Raw genomic sequence first — 19,704 nt, forward strand, 5'->3', positions numbered from 1 at the left:
TCACTGTTGCGTAAGTCATTTTTTCTCGAAGTTCCTTAACTGGCCGCTTGAGACTGGCTCCAAAACACGAAATTTCCCATCGAAGCCAATTTTAAAATGTCCACATTTAGAGCAGAAATAAACATGTTGACACAGCCTGGTACAAAAACAAAAAAAACAAACGGTTTGGTCTCTGTAGATAGTCTCCTCCTCCATGACAACTTTACGGGGAGTGATTTTTGTTTCTATGTCTTAGTATTAAAAATTCTGTATAATTGTGGGCGTGGTTGCTTTGAGTGACAGCGACTGTCTATCGACTCCTCCCCTCGCAATGTCCCATCGAAATGCAGCTGCTTCGCTTGTGTCTGTTTTGAGTATTTTATTATAAAAAAAAAACTGTAATAATACGGCTTGTGCGGTGAAATGTCACAACGGATCGCCCAAGATGTCGCTCTTGCAACACTGACGCTGAGTGAAACTCTCGTCTTATTTCATGTTGTATGCTAACGGTGTTAGCACTTTACCAGCTGTCCGTTGGTGCACTTCAGGAATGATAAGGAAATATGGCGGCGAATAACTTTTTCTCTTTACACCAATTAAACCGTTATGAGAACCACTGTGCAGTCCCCAAAAATACGAGTTAATAAACACAGTCAGTGTTCTGGATTTGGGGAGAGGGGCGTGTTTCAGGCTTTTTTCGTCACGCACGGAGCCACCCAGGCTCCACCCCTTTATGTATGAATAAAACTACATCTGAAAAAACTAGACATGCCATCATAGTTGGCTTGAAGATATTTACAAGATTTGAATGCAATGATAAGCCTTTCTCTTTTGTAATGAATGTTGTTAATTGGCAAATTTTACTTGCACAAAATGAGAATTTTGAAAAATTTGAAATATTTCTGGTAGAATTTAATTGCTTTAATTGGTATATAAATACGTTGAAGTAACACATAATAAAAAAGTGAATATGAAGGTGAACCTTGGAGACTTAGCACTAATAGACCTTGGCTGAGTTTGTTGTGCCTTACGCCCTTTACATTCTTTTTTTTTCCTCCTGTCTCTCTCTCTTTTCTTTTTACTGATACATTTTGATATATTCGATGTTACATTAGTGATTGTGTTTTATTTTGAGTTAATTGTTTGCATTTATATGCTTGTTTAGTCTTGTATTTTGAGATGGTCACAATAAAGTTTCCTTTTTTATACCTTTTTAGGTAGAGTTCATCGTGAATCAGTGTGGGCGGGTCTCTCAACATGGCGACGCCCAGAAAGGCGGTCATTTCGGCATTTTTTTTTCTTCAAAACTTTATTTCAACAAATACAATAACAAACAAACGAACAAAATACAAGGCCAAAGAGATATACAAGAAAAAAAAGTTCCTTATGGAGAAGGTGTCAGCATTTTTTCTTTCGGCTGTTTCGGTAAAGAAATGGGGAAAAATGACACAATGGGTGTCCAGTGTACTATGCTCCAGTCCAGAAGGTAGCGCTATGAACGTATGTTGATTTGCCACTGATATAAAAAAAATCACACGAAGAACTGTTTCCTGTTGTCCGTGGCTAAAGCTAGTTAGCTGGAGACGTTGGAAACTCTTCAGTGAACAGATCAGTCGTATCTCTGTGATCCTCGAATATGTTTTTTGAAGCGCCCCAGAAGCACAAAGGTCGACAGTAAACCAGAAGAAGAAGAAAAGGGCGAAGTTAGCGCGAAAAGGTGGAACAGCTGAGAAGGTTGTTGAAACAGCGGCTAGCTGCTGCTAATGCTGAGATCAGAGAGAACCATAGAGAGGGCCGACTTCCTCTATGCTACATTGTAATTGGCTGAGCGTCGGTCGCCATGTTGAATGTGTGTAAGTGGGTGTTGCTATAGATGCACAATGACAGTCTGTGTCACTCTAGAATCATATTAGAGACAAAAGTTGCAGTTTATGTGCATTTTTCTTCACCATGGATCATAACTGTCATACCAGCAACATCAGAAAAACATCAAGATCTAAAGGAACTGAGTGTTCATCTATCAATTGCACCAAGTACACTAAAACAAACAAGGAAGTGGCATTCTACTCCTTTCCAAAGGACAAAATGAGGTGAGCCATGTGCTTGTTTAGTATTGACTACTAATCAGTGCTATTCAGTACTGTTCATGAAAGGCAGACAAGCCCGGTTATGAGAAACATTATGATCTAAGTATAAATGGCCATATATATATAGCATTTATAGTGTAACCAGAGCTGCCATAGTACTACAAACTTGTAAATGAAAATGGAGGCAGTAACTGTCACTGAGAAAGGTTAATGGTGGTATACACACAAACACCACACAGCAAAGGTAAAACTGGACAGACAATAAGTCTAAAGTGACATGTTGATACCTAAACTAATAAAGATTCTAAGATCCTTGCCAAACCAAGTAGCAATAGATCATTAATCATTAATGAAGCAGCTGCTGTCAGTGAGTGTTGCATTCCATCCAATGACTAAATGTGAATAATTTGCTTTTATTTTTATATCATGTGTGAATAAATAACCTGCAACTTCAGTAAATTATTTTAGGTGTGCAGCATGGGTTCAAAACCTGCGTCGAGAGGACCTGCTAGGGAAAAGTCCAGATCAACTGAGGTGGCGCCGAGTTTGCAGTGATCATTTTGCTACTTCCCAATTCAAGAACCCCAATGACAGGTAATTTTAAAAATGCTCACTTTAGTCTGTGTTGTTACGGCTCCATAACTATTTGCCACCAATATAGATTAATTAAATAAAAATAATAAACTTTCAAAAAAGAGTCTAATTACTGTTAGTGACAGTAATGAGAATTTACCACTTCATATTGTCAAATTGTGGTAAATGCCCTCTAAAAAGGTACGTTGTGTGGTGTAGTATATAAATGTCAAATGTGAAAGCTGGTTGTTCTGTTTAAGGATGAATTCAGTGTAAATGCCCCTACAGCTTACCCCAAGACATTGGTAGGGTTAAAATAACTAGTAAATAAGATAGAACAATCCTTGAACTATATATAGATATGCCAACTTTTGTAATGAATCCTAATTATAAGATATTCTTACAGGAAATCTGGATTGCTGCCAAATGCTATACCATGGTTAATTGAGTGTCCCAACCCCCCAAAGAGTGGTGATGTGACGAGAAAGCAGCCACATGACCGAGGACAAGCTGCTGTAACAGATGACCATGGCAGCAGCAGTTCCATGCATGGTAAAAACTGTTCATTAATAACAGAAGTTTTGACATTTATCAAGCATGGGGCCTCCACTTGACGGGGGGGGGGGGGGGTTTGGGGTGGGGGTGTGGAAACCACAGCCTGTTAAATTAATAAGCTGCAGAACGCATCCTGCTAAAATAATTTGTCTCAGAACGTATCCCATCATTATTTTTGTTAAAAAATTGTACATCCCACATCCTGTAAAAATTAAAAAGTCATTCCCAGTTCATGTGAAATTAATAGAGAAAAAAATGAATCCCATGAAAATAAATGTCAGTCCCATGGAACGCATAATTATTGGATCCTGCATCCCGCTAAATTAATAATTGCAATCCCGCATCACGTGAAATTAAAGCAGGTGAATCCCATGGAACATAAAAGAGCATTGCAACAAGCATTATGAAGTTCATACCCTTAAAATCTGTATGGGCTTAACCATATCATATTATATAACTGTAAACTGTATAGCCTCAGTGTGATGATTGCAGACACTGCCAGACAGATTCGCTATCTACATCATGCAATACAAAGTTAGAAAAATACTGGCTACTTTGCTGCCTTCTTGTGTCAGTGTTATGATATGGAATATCCACTCTTAGTGTGGTCTTCATAATGAGTTAATGTTGGCTGCTTATTAGCACCATGGATGTATATTAATATGTCCATGTTAAATACCACCAACTCATTAATTAATGCATCCTTTTCTTGACATTCTAATGAATTTATACATGTGTGAGGCCACTTGTAATCTAGTTATCTACATAAGATGTCTTTAGATATGCATTGAACAAGATCTATTCATCATCAGGTAAGATCATTGTGTTGAGATCAGGCTGCCTAGGTTATAATATACTTACAGCACCTTATTTTCCACTCTGTACACTCCAAAATCATAACAGCTGTTTAAATAAATGTTGTAATAGTAGTTCCTTGTGTTCTAAAGTCAAATAGTGCATTACAGTAGCTTGTAGTACACTCAAGAGAAGTTTTGTTTACAAAACATCACTCCACTGCAGCAGCCAAGCTGCCCCAGTTACACACAATCAAAATGGCGTCCAGATTATGTCATTTTGTGGGAGTGTGGCCCTCTCTGTGGTTCTCTCTGGCTGAGATAGTTGAGTTGGTAAAAGAAACAGAGCGCAGCAAGAAGAAACAAGTGGATTTAAAGAAGAGAAGAAACTAGTCAACGTGCTGGATGCTGTTTTCAAGCCTGAAGTTCACTGATCCAGAGCAGGTTTGTCCACTAAACTTTATTTCAGACCAACTCCACCACATCCAAATGATAGCTGTTAGTTTGTGTTGGAGTTCTTATTATAGACTGAACACCAAATATCAGCAAAAATAAATAAGACAACTGATGATAAATGAAGGACAGTTCAGCTTGATCAATCGATACTATCGATTACCATTTTTCCTAATTTTATGCACAAAAAAATAGAACTGCAGTAGTGTTCAGAATAATAGTAGTGCTATGTGACTAAAAAGATTAATCCAGGTTTTGAGTATATTTCTTATTGTTACATGGGAAACAAGGTACCAGTAGATTCTCACAAATCCAATAAGACCAAGCATTCATGATATGCACACTCTTAAGTTATGAAATTGGGCTATTAGTAAAAAAAAAGTAGAAAAGGGGGTGTTCACAGTAATAGTAGTGTGGCATTCAGTCAGTGAGTTTGTCAATTTTGTTGAACAAACAGGTGTGAATCAGGTGTCCTCTATTTAAGGCTGAAGCCAGCACCTGTTGAACATGCTTTTCTCTTTGAAAGCCTGAGGAGAATGGGACATTCAAGACATTGTTCAGAAGAACAACGTAGTTTGATTAAAAAGTTGATTGGAGAGGGGAAAACGTATACGCAGGTGCAAAAAATTATAGGCTGTTCATCTACAATGATGTCCAATGCTTTAAAATAGACAAAAAAAAAAACAGACACGTGGAAGAAAATGGAAAACAACCATCAAAATGGATAGAAGAATAACCAGAATGGCAAAGGCTCACCCATTGATCAGCTCCAGGATGATCAAAGACAGTCTGGAGTTACCTGTAAGTGCTGTGACAGTTAGAAGAGCCTGTGTGAAGCTAATTTATTTGCAAGAATCCCCCGCAAAGTCCCTCTGTTAAATAAAAGACGTGCAGAAGAGGTTACAATTTGCCAAAAAAACACATCAACTGGCCTAAAGAGAAATGGAGGAATATTTTGTGGACTGATGAGAGTAAAATTGTTCTTTTTGGGTCCAAGGGCTGCAGACAGTTTGTCAGACGACCCCCAAACTCTGAATTCAAGCCACAGTTCACAGTGAAGACAGTGAAGCATGGTGGTGCGAGCATCATGATATGGGCATGTTTCTCCTACTGTGGTGTTGGGCCTAAACATCGCATACCAGGTATCATGGATCAGTTTGGATATGTCAAAATACTTGAAGAGGTCATGTTGCCTTATGCTGAAGAGGACATGCCCTTGAAATGGGTGTTTCAACAAGACAATGACCCCAAGCACACTAGTAAACAAGCAAAATCTTGGTTCCAAACCAACAAAATTAATGCCTTGCAGATGTGAAGAAATCATGAAAAACTGTGGTTATACAACTAAATACTAGTTTAGTGATTCACAGGATTGCTAAAAAAAGCAGTTTGAACATAATAGTTTTGAGTTTGTAGCGTCAACAGCAGATGCTACTACTATTGTGAACACCCCCTTTTTTTTTTTTTTTTACAAATAGCCCAATTTCATAGCCTTAAGAGTGTGCATATCATGAATGCTTGGTCTTGTTGGATTTGTGAGAATCTACTGAATCTACTGGTACCTTGTTTCCCATGTAACAATAAGAAATATACTCAAAACCTGGATTAATCTTTTTAGTCACATAGCACTACTATTATTCTGAACACTAATGTATATGCGCACAATTCATAAAATCTGAAGCTCATGTATCAACATCATGACTCCAAACTGCACAACACCATGGTTTCACTCAAAATCCTAAATCACAGTGATGCAAATCTCTAAATGTAAGAAGCATCATTGTTCACTTTGTTGTAGAAACACTGAGCTTCAAAATGCAGCACCCTGATAACCAGTTAGAATTAGAAGACTTAATTTATTCTGAAGGAAACCACTGATGTTTCAGCTGCACAGATAAACAGAGATTCAAGTCGACATGAAGAACAGGAGACTGAATCGGAAAAATAACCATTGTAAGTTCTTTCAGACTCTCTTGTTGCTCAGGGTTACCACAGTAGATCTGTTATCTATCTGCATGTTGATGCCCTTCCTGACACAACACCTCATGACATGGAAAATGGGCACGTGTGGTCTTGAACCGGTGACCTTCTGAACCGGTGACCTTCTGCTTTGGAAGCAAGCACACTTACACCCACGCTGCTCCTTAATAAAAATAGCTATATTAGAAGGAAATAAATTTCTAAATTTATCCGGATAAGAAGACATTAAAAAAACTTAACACTGACAGTGAATTATGGCCCTTGATAGTGTTGGTAATATCACAAACACATGATTTATTGTACATTCTGAGTGGAAGAGTTCTTGTACATGTGAGCTGCTGCAGACACGTTATTATTGGAACATTTGAGGAGCATAAAAAGGAGGACTAACGAGACACAGTGAGACAGGGAGGGGACAGCTGTTAATGATTGTCAGAGGGAGGAGTATAATGGGTAATTTTGAGGTGAAACACCCACTAATAGCTACGGACATCATCAGCTGGCTTGGTTGAATGTGATTGGCTGCTGCGTTTTGTTGCTGTAGATTTTTTCTGTTCAGCTGTCTTTCTTGTAAATGTGCCTGTTCAGTGCACCGTACTGTACTATGTACATCTATTAGGATGGCCCTCATATCCTCCTGACTACCAGGAGGATATATATTATATCACAAGCACAGTGCTATGTTAATATTTTAAGTTGGGGGAGCAGCTTCACATAGGTCTAATTAAGTTCAGTGTTCGCAATGGCTTAATGTGATTTCTACTTCTGAACATCACTACAGAGTTTCTCCCACCAGGTTTTTGACGATATGAAAGCATTTTTCATGTATGAAGCATTGAAGCAAAGCTGCAGTCTTGCACCGTCTCGGCACCGTAAACAGTATTACGTCTCTTGACATTTCGTGAACCTGGTTTTAAAAAATGATGCTTTTGAAGCTGCCTTTTGTGCACGATTAGTGGAGTCAAACTTGTGAGTGAATGAGCAACTTTTGCGTAATCCATCAATATGGAAAATGCAGATTGCAAAAAAATGTGATGTGATGGAGAAAATCTGAGCTCTGATTCGGATTCAGCACCCCAAAATGCCCCTAAATCAGTTCCCAAAGTCCATGCAAGATGTGGGTATTTTCTCCTCCAAACATTCTTAAAACCTTTAACAAGACAAACAGAGTCAAAAAACACCAGTGAGACAGAAAGTCAAATTTAGCCTCGCGAGGAGTGCAAACGTCCGTACACGTAGTACCACTGAAAGCACGAAGGACTGCTGCGCCTGCTCACAGTCTTTTATTAGAAAAACCTACCCACAGTGTGAAACTTGTCCTAAGGGGGGGGGGGAGCGCGAGACCAGTTTCTTCCCTAACAACACATACGTCAATAAGTGCAGCTGCGTGGAAAAACAGTCTCTTTGTTTTAATCATATCTTGAAGGTCAGCACATCTCGTTCTTGCAGGCTCCTCTGTTGCACTTATCATCTGTTCTGCAAAAGCTTGGAGTGTCCTGTTTAAAACAGTAAGCATTGTACAGCTAAGGTCACAAATACCTCCATTTCTTCACTCCCAGTCGTTAGTGGCTACAGAACAAAGGTTGTGCTGTCAGTGTAATAATAACAAGTACATTCTCAGGTTTACGTTTAAGACAGGTGCAAAACAGCTCAGTAAATTTCATCAGAACAAAAGACAAGGAACAAATGTTAACAGTGAGTAAAATATATATATATACAAATCTTAACATTTCCTCCTGTTATCGCTTGTTAAACATATAGTAGTAGTTATCACTAGCTTAGCACTTCTTTCTTGAGATTTCACTAAGAGGTTCAATCATGGGGATGTTACACAGGCTTACACCCCAGAGGTTTATGTCATCGTCATCATCATCGGTGTCTGGGTCATCATACTTAGTTTGGTCAGGGAAAAGTTCCTGAACTCCTTGCTCCCAGTCATCATTGGTGCTATCTTCATCCTCGTCATTGTCCTCGGCTTCAGATCCAAGGAGAGGGTATGTAGCTGAAGTGGGCATTCCTGGCCCTATTGCTGTTGTGATCATTCGATTAATAAGTCCACGTATACACGGAATACAACAACATCCACACAATGTCAGAATCGCAGCAAACACTGCTATAGACACTAATAGTGAAGAAATCAAAGACCTCCATTTTCCCATCCCTTCCAGCCACCAGTCCCAGCCTTCTGGTTTACTCCACTGTGCTCTTTCATCTTCCTGTTCAACGTCCTCAGCCCGTCGATGGCTTGAGTGAGGCTGCCATCTGCAGCTGTGTTGTTGGGAATGAATGTGCAGCATTGGTCTCCGAACATGGCACAAACACCTCCTTTCTCTGCCAAGCAACATATCCAGAGCAATACGGTTCTGGAAGGCCATAAGGGACGTGGCTTCTAACTGTGAATGGACAGCCTTAAATCCTTCCTCAGTCCAATTTCCTAATTTCTGCACATTGTAGTGGATGTAGTTTATTCTGTCTACGTTCTTATTAATTGAACACCACCAACAATGAGGATTCGAATCCAGCTGCTATTTGATCAGCCAGTTATACTCGTCAGGCACTCCTCTGGGGACTCCTATTGCATCAATAGATTTGGATCTTCCACTCCTTTCCAATCTCTTTGTACTCTATGTCTGGTTATGCCTTTCTGCCAGTCTTCAGGACGAGAGAGGCTGTATATGTCATGACTTCTTCAGGTGTCATGGTATAGCTTTAACCGGTAACAATAATGATATTAATGCACAATAACCGGACACATGTCTTGGCAGTCTGTCAAAGATTCTGTTATCAACCACACCACCACCATACATCACTCCTACTGACAGGTTGAATGTGGAATTACTATGGACCACATCCTTACACCAGGCAGTGTGGTTTAAGCTACCCAAAGTCTTACTTGTCCCTGTCAAGTTTACACATGTATGGTTAGCATGCCCAACTTGCTTGAAAATAAAGGTTTAATCTTAGTCAATTTGGTCAATGGATAGATCTTGTCCCACTTAGAACAATTGTTGTTTGCTGCAATGTATGTCTGTGTCATTACAGTCAGCAGCCAGGTCTTGGGTAATGCTGCCGGTATTACCTGTAATATAGGTCTGGGTCCCATACATACAACACAGTCCTTCTTTGTAGCTAGTCCTGCCTGTTCTGCCATTAAAAGCACATTATTATTTTGGTCCACTAATTCCTGTAGTACTAGGAACCAGTCATCTGTTTTCATGTCTTTTGTATTTCTTATGGATGCACCCTTTGTCCTGCTGAGATCAGTCATAACTGGTTGCTTTAATGTCTTGTTAGCTGTAGCCATGATATTATCTTCACACAATATCAGGGAGAAGTAGGGGTCAGACCCTGTTTTGTGGACCCACAACAAAAACAACCAACATTCTGGATCCGGTGTTCCTGGTGGGATTATGGATGTGTTTTTCGTATCCACTGCAATCAGCAAGCTATCCCTCTGTTTGATACATTTTGAGGAATTGGCTTTGGTACTTAGCCCACCGGTTTGAGCCCAACTAGGCGTCCATCCTGTCATACCTATCTGCCACCAAGGTCTCCCATCTCTTATCCTGTTGATCATTTGTCATATACCAATCATAGCCACTATACCATGATCCCTGTTGATCATCCTGTGTGCGTGTCAAGGATGTAAAAGGGACTTTGATTACTACTGAAGCATTTCGGGGAAAGCAGGCCTGTACACCAAATTGATATGCTCTTTGTTTACTACATCGATGCCCTACAGGTATAAGTGGATTGGGGCCTCTGTCCTCTCTTTTTGGCCTATTTAGTTTGTTGATGTGTCCTGTATTGTCGTGTCCGACACTGATGGCTTTCACTAATGAGCCTAATCCAAAAAGAAAAGTAGCATAATAAGGACTGTCCATGGGGTCCAGGGACCCTCGTTCTTTTTGTTTTTTACTTTTGCCATTTCTGCACACTACAGCACACCTATGTTCAGAACAGTGGCTTCTTAATGTCTTCTGCTAGCTTTCGTGTCTAACCTGGATCTTACAACCAAGCTCACACACTATTACTAGTCTTATCCTACTGTTCTTACTGTTTGCCTGTGTCTGCAGAAATGACTTTCTTACAGTGAGTTAAATGAATCCATGTACTTCTTTCCCCAATTTTCAAAGCTGTGGGTGTTGTGAGTAGTACTTGATGGGGCCCTTCCCACTTAGGTGAATGCCAGTGTTTTCTCTTGATGCTTCTTATCAACACCCAGTCTCCAGGTACCACTTTAGGGTCATCCTAGGGTCAGTGTTTGAAACTCTCCCTCGTTGTCTTTCTAACATCTTCCTCATGTAATCTGCCAAATTGGCTTCCTCAGGTACATCCCAAATTTGCCCATAATATGGCAATCGGTATTTTCTGCCAAACAATGTTTCATACAGTGTCAACCCCATGGTACTAGTTATGTTTATGTACATTTTTACCAAATCTACACAATGTGTCCATGGTCTGCCTGTTTCCTCCATTGTCTTCCTAAGTCTGTTTTTTACTGTCCCATTCATCCTTTCTACTAATCCGGCACTTTGTGGATGATAAGCCTTGGGGCAACTGTTTGTTGTGATTTGGCGCTATATAAAAAAAATTGATTGATTGATTGATTGATAAGCACAATGATTTTTGAGATTAATCTGTAGCGCTTCTCCCACATGTTGCACTATTGTATTAACAAAATGCGCTCCATTATCTGAATAGACTGTTTCTGGTATTCCAAATCGTGGAATGATGTCTTTGCACAATGCTTTTGCCACTGTAAGTGCATCTGCATGTTTTGTGGGGAACACTTCTACCCATTTTGAGAACGCATCAATTATGACTAAACAAAATTCTTTTCCTTCATGTTTACTCAGCTGTATATAATCCATATGAATCACTTGAAAGGGATATTGTGGTGTTGGAAATTTGCCTCTTTGGGGTCTCAAATTGCCTTGTGAGTTGTGTTTTGCACATGTCATGCATGCTCTACAATGCTGTTTTGCATATGCATCGAACCCATAAAGACAAAAAATAGATTGCAATTGCGATATCATACCCCCTGATGAGACATGCGTCACGCCATGGCTCATAATAGCTGCCCATTTAAACATATTTTTTGGCAATATGGGTTTCTTTTGTGGTCATAAGTACAAATCATTTGCATATGTAGCTCCTTTATTTAACCACATTTGTTTTTCTTTTTCAGTTGCCTGCTGTTGCATGTCAGCAAGCAGTGTATGACCTAAATGCAATCCGGAGAGGTTTCGTGTAGGAGAAAAATAGAAAAAGCTGCTGCTGCTGCCGCCTTCGCAGCTCTGTCAGCAAAATCATTTCCTTGTGAAACTATATCAGAGCCTTTGGTGTGAGCCGCACATTTGCATATAGCAATTTGTTTAGGCAATTTCACAGCTTTCAGTAGTGCAGTTAGGAGAGTGGCATGAGTCACCGGCTTTCCAGATGATGTCACCATTCCACGCTCTTCCCACAGTTTTGCAAACACATGCACTGTGCTGAAAGCGTACTGGCTGTCTGTATAGATTGTTACAGCCTTTCCTTTAAATAAATGACAAGCTGCAGTTAGAGCTACTAATTCAGCTGCTTGCGCTGAGAATAATGATGGCAACGAAGTAGAATCCAATACTTCTGAATTTGTGACAACAGCATATCCAGATTGTGTTTGTCCATAAGCATTTTTAGTGGAGGATCCATCCACATACACAATTGTACTGTGTGGGATGGGCGTATCCTGGAGGTCTGGACGTGCTTTCATACAGACTGTTGCTACATCAAGACAATTGTGCGGCTCACCATCCTCAGGTAAAGGTATCAATGTGGATGGATTCAATGTTGTACATCGCTCTACCGTAAGGTGTGGTTGTGATAATAGCAAGGACATGCACGAAAGATGTCTTGCTGGGGACAAAAAGCTCATGTTTGTCTGCAACAGGAGTGCAGAAACTGCATGTGGAACTTTCAATGTCAGCTGATGGAATAGAACAACATTACTGCTACTTTGAACAGCTACTGTATCCAATTTGGAAGAATAGTAAGCCACTGGTCGTAATTTTGTACCATGTGACTGTACTAAGACACTTGTCATGAAATTCTTTTTACAATCCACTGTTTGAGTAAATGGTTTACTATAATCTGGTAGTGTCAAAACTGTAGATGACACTAACGTTTGTTTTACTTTTACAAAAGCTTCCTCAGCTTCTTTGTTCCATTCCAACACGGTTGACATTGAAATATCATCTTTGTACATCAAATCAGAAAGTGGACTAGTCAATTCTGCATAGCAGGGAATCCATGCCCTGCAGTAATTAGTCAGTCCAAGAAATGACATCATCTGTCTTTTAGTTTGTGGTTTCGGAGCATATAAAATCGCTTCCTTCCTGTCAGACAGGATCGTGCGCCCTGTGGCTGATAATTCATGTCCTAAATTTTACTTTACCCCTACACAACTGAACTTTGTTTTTACTCACTTTGTGGCCATTATTAAATAAGAAACATAATAATGCTACTGTGTCAGTTATGCAGTTTTCTCGTGTGTCAGAGGCAATCAAAATGTCATCAACATACACTAATAGTTGGCTATCTGCCGGTGGAACGAAATTGGCTAAACATGCTGACATGACTTGAGAATAAATAGTTGGACTCTGCGTAACCCTGCGGTAATCTGGTAAATGTATATCGTTGTCCCTTAAAGGTAAAAGCAAACCAAAATTGACTATCTGGGTGTACTGGCACAGAGAAAAATGCATTACTTATGTCAATTACTGAGAAACTATTAGAATTTGGTCTCAGTGAATTTAACAAGGTGTGTGGATCTGGAACACATGGTGCTCTTTTAATCACAGCAGCATTTACTGCCTGCAGATCTTGAATCATTCTCCATCCCACTGAGGGCGGAGCCTTTTTTACAGGAAATATGGGTGTGTTACATGGTGAATCTGGACATGGCGCTATTACTCCTGCTGTTAACAAATCCTCTATTACTGGCCTGATTCCTTCAATTGCATCAGGTTTCAATGGATACTGTCTTACACATGGTCTGTATTCTGTTTTTGGTCTTATAACTACAGGTTGTGCATTTTTAATCAGTCCTACGTCTGAAGGACCTGTTGTCCACAATCCTGATGGTACTGAAGAAAGAAGATCATCCTCTTCAGGACTCAACTGAAACACTCAGGATTGTGAAGTGGACACATCAATATGTGTTCCGGCTGTCAGCACCAATGAGACATTAACTGGCACTTTATACAATTTAGTTGATGGACTGAACTCCGTTCGTGGTCCAACTCTGCTCCAATCAGTGGCTGACAAAGCTGTTATGACTGTCAGTCCCAAATCTTGCCATTCTGTTAAATATGGTTTACAAAGTGACACATGTAATGGCATACCTGTGAATCTCAATTTTAAAACATCTTCAGTGGCACCTGTCACTGTTATGACAGCTGTTGAGTTGCCATCATGAATCAAATCTGTCATTGTCAGCTTCACAGGTGAACTGTCTTTCAATTTGTTTTCATAGTCACCATCCGGACCTGGAGGATCTTTATGCCACATTGCCACATGCCACTACAATGTGCAGAAATTAGGAAATTGGACTGAGGAAGGATTTAAGGCTGTCCATTCACAGTTAGAAGCCACGTCCCTTATGGCCTTCCAGAACCGTATTGCTCTGGATATGTTGTTGGCAGAGAAAGGAGGAGTTTGTGCCATGTTCGGAGAACAATGCTGCACATTCATTCCCAACAACACAGCTGCAGATGGCAGCCTTACTCAAGCCATCGACGGTCTGAGGACGTTGAACAGGAAGATGAAAGAGCACAGTGGAGTAAACACCGAAGGCTGGGATTGGTGGCTGGAAGGGATGGGAAAATGGAGGTCTTTGATTTCTTTGAGCGCCTTGGGGCAACTGTTTGTTGTGATTTGGCGCTATATAAGAAAAAAGTTGATTGATTGATTCACTATTAGTGTCTATAGCAGTATTTGCTGCGATTCTAACATTGTGTGGATGTTGTTGTATTCCATGTCTTCGAGGCCTTGTAAATAGAATGATAACCACAGCAATAGGTCCAGGACCAGGAGGGGGACCAGCTTCATATCCACTCCTGAGGCAAAACGACGACGAAGAGGAAGAGGCTCTCATGACCACCGAACCAATGGAAGTATGATGATGACCCAGACACCGATGATGATGACAACGATGACATAACCTCTGGGGTGTAAGCCTGTAGAACATACCATGATGAACCTCTTAGTGAAAATCTCAAAAGAAGTGCTAAGCTAGGTGATGCCTACTATATGTTTAACAAGTGATAACAGGAGGGAAATGTTAAAGATTTTATATATTATATTTTTTTATCACTGTTAAACATTTGTACCTTTGTCTTCTTTCTTATGAAAACGTTATTGTGCTGTTTTGCACCAGTCTTAAAAGTAGCCCTGAGAATATACTTGTTATTCAACTTTGTTTTAGCATGCTGAGGTCAGTTTGAACTGGGAGTGAAGATAGTATGCTGAGGTCAGTTTTGACTGTTGTGAATTTATGATGCAGAACAGATGATAAGTGCAACAGAAGAGCCTGCAAGAACGGGATGTGCTGACCTTTGATGATAAGATTAAAAGAAAGAAACTGTTTCTCCACGCAGCTGTGTTTATTGACGCATGTGTTTGTTTTACTTGAAGAAACTTGTCATGCGTTCTTCCCCCCCCCTTAGGACAAGTTTCACGCTGTGGGTAGGGTTTTCTAATAAAAAGTGAGCAGGCGCAGCAGTCCTTAGTGCTTTCAGTGGTACTACGTGTACGGACTGTTTGCACTCCTCGCAAGATAAATTTGACTTTCTGTCTCACTGGTGTTTTTTGACTCTGTTTGTCTTGTTAAAAGTTTTAAGAATGTTTGGAGGAGAAAATACCCAACAGACAGTAAACCGAAGAAGAAGAAAGGCGAAGTTAGCGTGAAAAGGTGGAAGAGCTGAGAAGGTTGTTGAAACAGCGGCTAACTGCTGCTAATGCTGAGATATTTGAGTTGGTAGAAACAAACAGATCGCAGAGCAGCAAGAAGAAACGAGTGGATTTAAAGAAGAGAAGAAACTAGTCAACGTGCTGGAAGCTGTTTTCAAGCCTTAAGTTTGCTGATCCAGAGCAGGTTTGTCCACTAAACTTTATTTCAAACCAACTCCACACATTCAAATGACAGCTGTTACTTTGTGTTGGAGTTCTTATTAGAGACTGAACACCAAATATCAGCAAAAATAAATAAGACAAACTGTGCTTTATGATGATAAATGAAGGTGGACAGTTCAGCTGACAACCCACGCAAACACGGGGAGAACATGCAAACTCCACACAAAGGCCACAGGTGGGAATCGAACCCATGACCTACTTGCTGTGAGGCAACAGTGCTAACTATTAATCCACGCTATTGCCCTAAGTAATAATAATAATACATTTATAAAGCATTTTAAATGAAGAAAAAAATCAACAAAGTGCTGAACACAAATTAAACCAATTAAAAACACAAAATAATTAAGTAGAACAAGTAAAATAATGAAAACCTAACTACAGGCAATCAAAAATGTTGTAAAAAATAGTCTTAAAGTCACATTTTAAATGCCAACAGTCAGCCTGTTCCACAAGATACAAGCATGGCAAGAAAAAGCTATTTATTTTAAAAGCCAACACTTGTCCCTCTCACTTGACCTGATGGCTAAAATACCTCCTACAGAAACTTCTTTCAGGCCTTACAATTGATTTCCTTCAGTTTTACTCTTTAATAGATAAACCATTCAAAAATGACAAAATATTTTGCCTGCATGCCGAAATCGACCTGCATCAATTTTATTTTTTATTTTGGTGAATTTCATAGACTGTGGTACAGCTGGTGCACAGGATGTGTGCTTTTGAATGATACTATGCTGTATGTGCCTGTGGGATTTTCCTGCTGACTGACGTAAGCCGTCAGGCTGCAAATTCACATGGTGTGATTTAGGAATGTATTATGGGGCAGTAATTTGTAAGCATAGATTTCACATGTAAATATTAATCAAGTCACTGTTTTATACCACAAATGTTGTTTTGATAGGTTTTAATCTCTGTAAAGATTTACACATACTTGCATGAAGTTTCTGTATATTTCAGAGCTCATTGCAGGTTAAGGAAAGACACTTAAAGAATAGTGTTGCATGTTTAGTGATATCTGTCTAATGCTATGGCATTTATTGTCAGTACATATGCTACAGCACGAGGCAGGTATCACTGAAGAAGGTCTTCATAGACAGATTATTTTATTACAGTCAGACTTCCACATACCCCAACATACAAAAAAATATAAAATGGAAATTCATGAAATTAGGTTTTTCTAGTGGCCCCGAAATGCCTTTAAAATGCTCAAAACCTGTGGGCCCCCAACAGGGGCAGCGCCCCTGGACCCTGCTGGGGCCTCTGCTGTTTTTTTTTTTTTCTTTGCCCATTCTCATTCTTGCATTTTGTGATTAACAGTTTGTGGATAAATCATGATTTGCAGCTGATTCAAGTTTTGAGGGTTAATATTCTATCAAATTCTATAAATCTTTGTAATACCTCAATAGCAGGATGGCTCAGTTGAGGCATTCTAGATATGTTTAACCAAAAAAAACAAACAAAAAACAACTGCTTAAACCGGTCCTTATAAACTTTGAAGCTTTCGTCGAAGATAACCTCTGGTCCACCGCCAAAAATCATCTGCACCATTCTGAGTGTTTGTGCCACTCGGAGGTCTTCCTTTTCCGTGTCTTCTCTTTTGAGGGGGAAAAAAAAATCCCAAAAGCCTCATCGCCAAAACTTCTGTTGTGTATCCAGAAGTGTGTGAGTTGTCAGAAGATTTAGACTGCGTTGTGGAATAGAACACAACTTTATTCCAAAATAGAGTCGGCAACTCAACACCTCCTCTTAAATAGGCCTGGGCCCCCCTGCTGGTTCCTTTCTTTAGGACACCATATGTTGCTAGTTTTAACAACAACAACAACAAAAAATGTTATGGTCATTAATTAAGACTTCAAAAAAGGAGCATTTTAACATTGAATAAATGTATAAAATGGTTATGGTTAAAAAACAAACAAACATTGAAAACAGGTTTGAAAGTGAAAGTTTATTCATGTGTATTTATAGACGATTGACTGGACGCCAGTTAATCACGGCGCCACATTGAGACAGAAAAAACATTCACACCCATGTACACACACCGAGGGTCAGTTTAAAGTTTTCAGTTCACCTAACATGCATGTCTTTGGATGTGGAGGAAGCCGGAACACCCAGAGAGAACCCACGCAAACACGGGGAGAACATGCAAACTCCACACAGAAAGGCCACAGGTGGGAATTGTTCCCATGACGTTCATGCTGTGAGGCAAAAGTACTAACCACTAAGCCATCGTACTGTCCTAAGTAATAATACATTTATAAAGCATTTTAAATGAAGAAAAAAATCAACAAAGTGCTGAACATAACTGCAGACCAACATTAAACAAAGATCCCCATATCCCAAAATAAAACCAATTCACAACACAAAAATTAAGTACAACAAGCAACAATAATGAAAAGAAGATTAAAAACCATAAAAGTAACTATAGGCAATAGAAAATACGTTTTAAAAATACTCTTAAAGTCACATTTCAAATGCAAACAGACAGCCTTTTCTACAAGGTTCGAGCATGGCAAGAAAAGGCTATGATGCCTGCTGGCAGCGGGATCCCCCGCTGTCCATCTGGACCACAGAGTGATTGGTTGGTACAGCCATGATGCGCAGCAAACCTTCCCGCTGTCTGGCTGCGGCAAGCAGTGATGAGGGTGGACGGTCCTATGTGGTAGATCCCTGATGAATCAATGTTTCTGGATACGACTCTTTAGATCCTTCATGCCAGTTCAGATGAGGCCAGAATTTATTCACATGTTCGCATACAAGCCGTTACGGATCTTCCACACAGGACCGTCAGCCCTCATCACTGCTCACAGCAGCCGGACAATGGGAGGGTCCGCTGTGCGACATGATAACCAGTCGCACGGTTCAGAGAGTCCATTATGGGCACAGCCGAGCACTGTGTAATGCTTTCATACCAACACCTGACTTGACACTTGTAAGGTTTACATATGATATCCAATGTATGGCCTGATACATGTAGTCTCGGTTCTCCTGATTATAGGTATACTGTGATGCATCGCAGGCTAGGGGCCATCACTGATGCACCGGTAATAATGTGCACGTCAGTGATCTAATGGCCGTAGTAGTCTGATCACGTCTGTCCATGTACGACAGTGATGCGATAGTCAGTGGACCATGGTTTGCAGGTCATCAGTTCATAGGCTGGATGTCATTCGACATCCAGCAGAGACACACGGCAGGTCTCCAAAAGATAGCAGACCTCAGCGCTTGCTCTGCCACGCCCCACCTCCCTTCCACGGAAACTTTGGGTGGCGTTTGAACCGCATTCGCATGGCATTCAAGGTGTATTTGTAATATTCTTACTGCAATCTAACAACATTTTAGGTATTCGTACTGTGTTACAACTACATTTGGACTGCATTTGAAAGACTTCAGACAACTTTATTGGTCTCTCTAGTGGCCCCGAAATGCCTTTTAAATGCTCAAAACCTGTGGGCCCCCAAAGCTGATGCACACAGAATAAGCTCGAATGAGTCGAGGTTGGATCTGTCCACATTCTAAGTAGCCTAATGGCATTCTTACACAGCTGTTGGAATATCTGTCCCTCTGGACTGTTGCTCAAATAGGGCAGCACAGTCTCATTTGAACCTCGGCGTGATATCGCAGGGGTGAGCACTTCTGGAGACAGCCTCCCATTGCACAATACAAACACAGCATAACTTTACAAAGATAAATGGTCTAATGTTTTGTTGTTTTTGGCTGCAATCACCGAAGCAGTTGCGAAAAGCAGTTTTTTTTTGTTTGTTTTTTCCAGTTCCCAGTGGAGAAGGGACGAGCAGGAAATTTGAGAGGTTGTGTCATTAAGAGTTAGCCTCCACACTTTGACAGAGTAGCTGTGTTCTCTCGCCTGCAAAACCGCCTCAACATGTTTGAGCTCTGGGTCATAATCAAGCTGCAACACATGTCCACTTTCCAGTAAGCAATATGATCTGTAGACATTCTAAACTATTTTGTGGCAATCCAAAAATAAAGCATTACAACAGTCAGTTGTGGATGACAATGACGTGAATTCAAATTTGTGAAATTTACACAAATCCTGATGTAACCTCCACTTGATCAATTCCATCAGTGCAATAACTTAATGTCATCAGGTCAAA

General features: G+C 40.2%; 1 protein-coding gene and 2 long non-coding RNA genes across 3 annotated transcripts in view; 2 read left to right on the top strand and 1 right to left on the bottom strand.

The window, feature by feature from the left end:
• LOC117504818 overlaps nt 1-19,704 on the top strand; it is a 3,434,143-nt gene that overhangs the window by 2,965,760 nt on the left and 448,679 nt on the right. The window lies entirely within an intron of this gene.
• Nucleotides 1-19,704, bottom strand: part of LOC117504910 — a 360,669-nt gene that overhangs the window by 206,579 nt on the left and 134,386 nt on the right. The window lies entirely within an intron of this gene.
• Nucleotides 1,686-3,154, top strand: LOC117504871. Its single transcript, XR_004558928.1, has 3 exons — nt 1,686-2,069; nt 2,535-2,660; nt 3,046-3,154. It is a non-coding gene; the product is annotated as an uncharacterized LOC117504871 (long non-coding RNA).

Source organism: Thalassophryne amazonica, chromosome 23 (assembly GCF_902500255.1).
Source record: "Thalassophryne amazonica chromosome 23, fThaAma1.1, whole genome shotgun sequence".
NCBI classification, from domain to species: Eukaryota; Metazoa; Chordata; class Actinopteri; order Batrachoidiformes; family Batrachoididae; genus Thalassophryne; species Thalassophryne amazonica.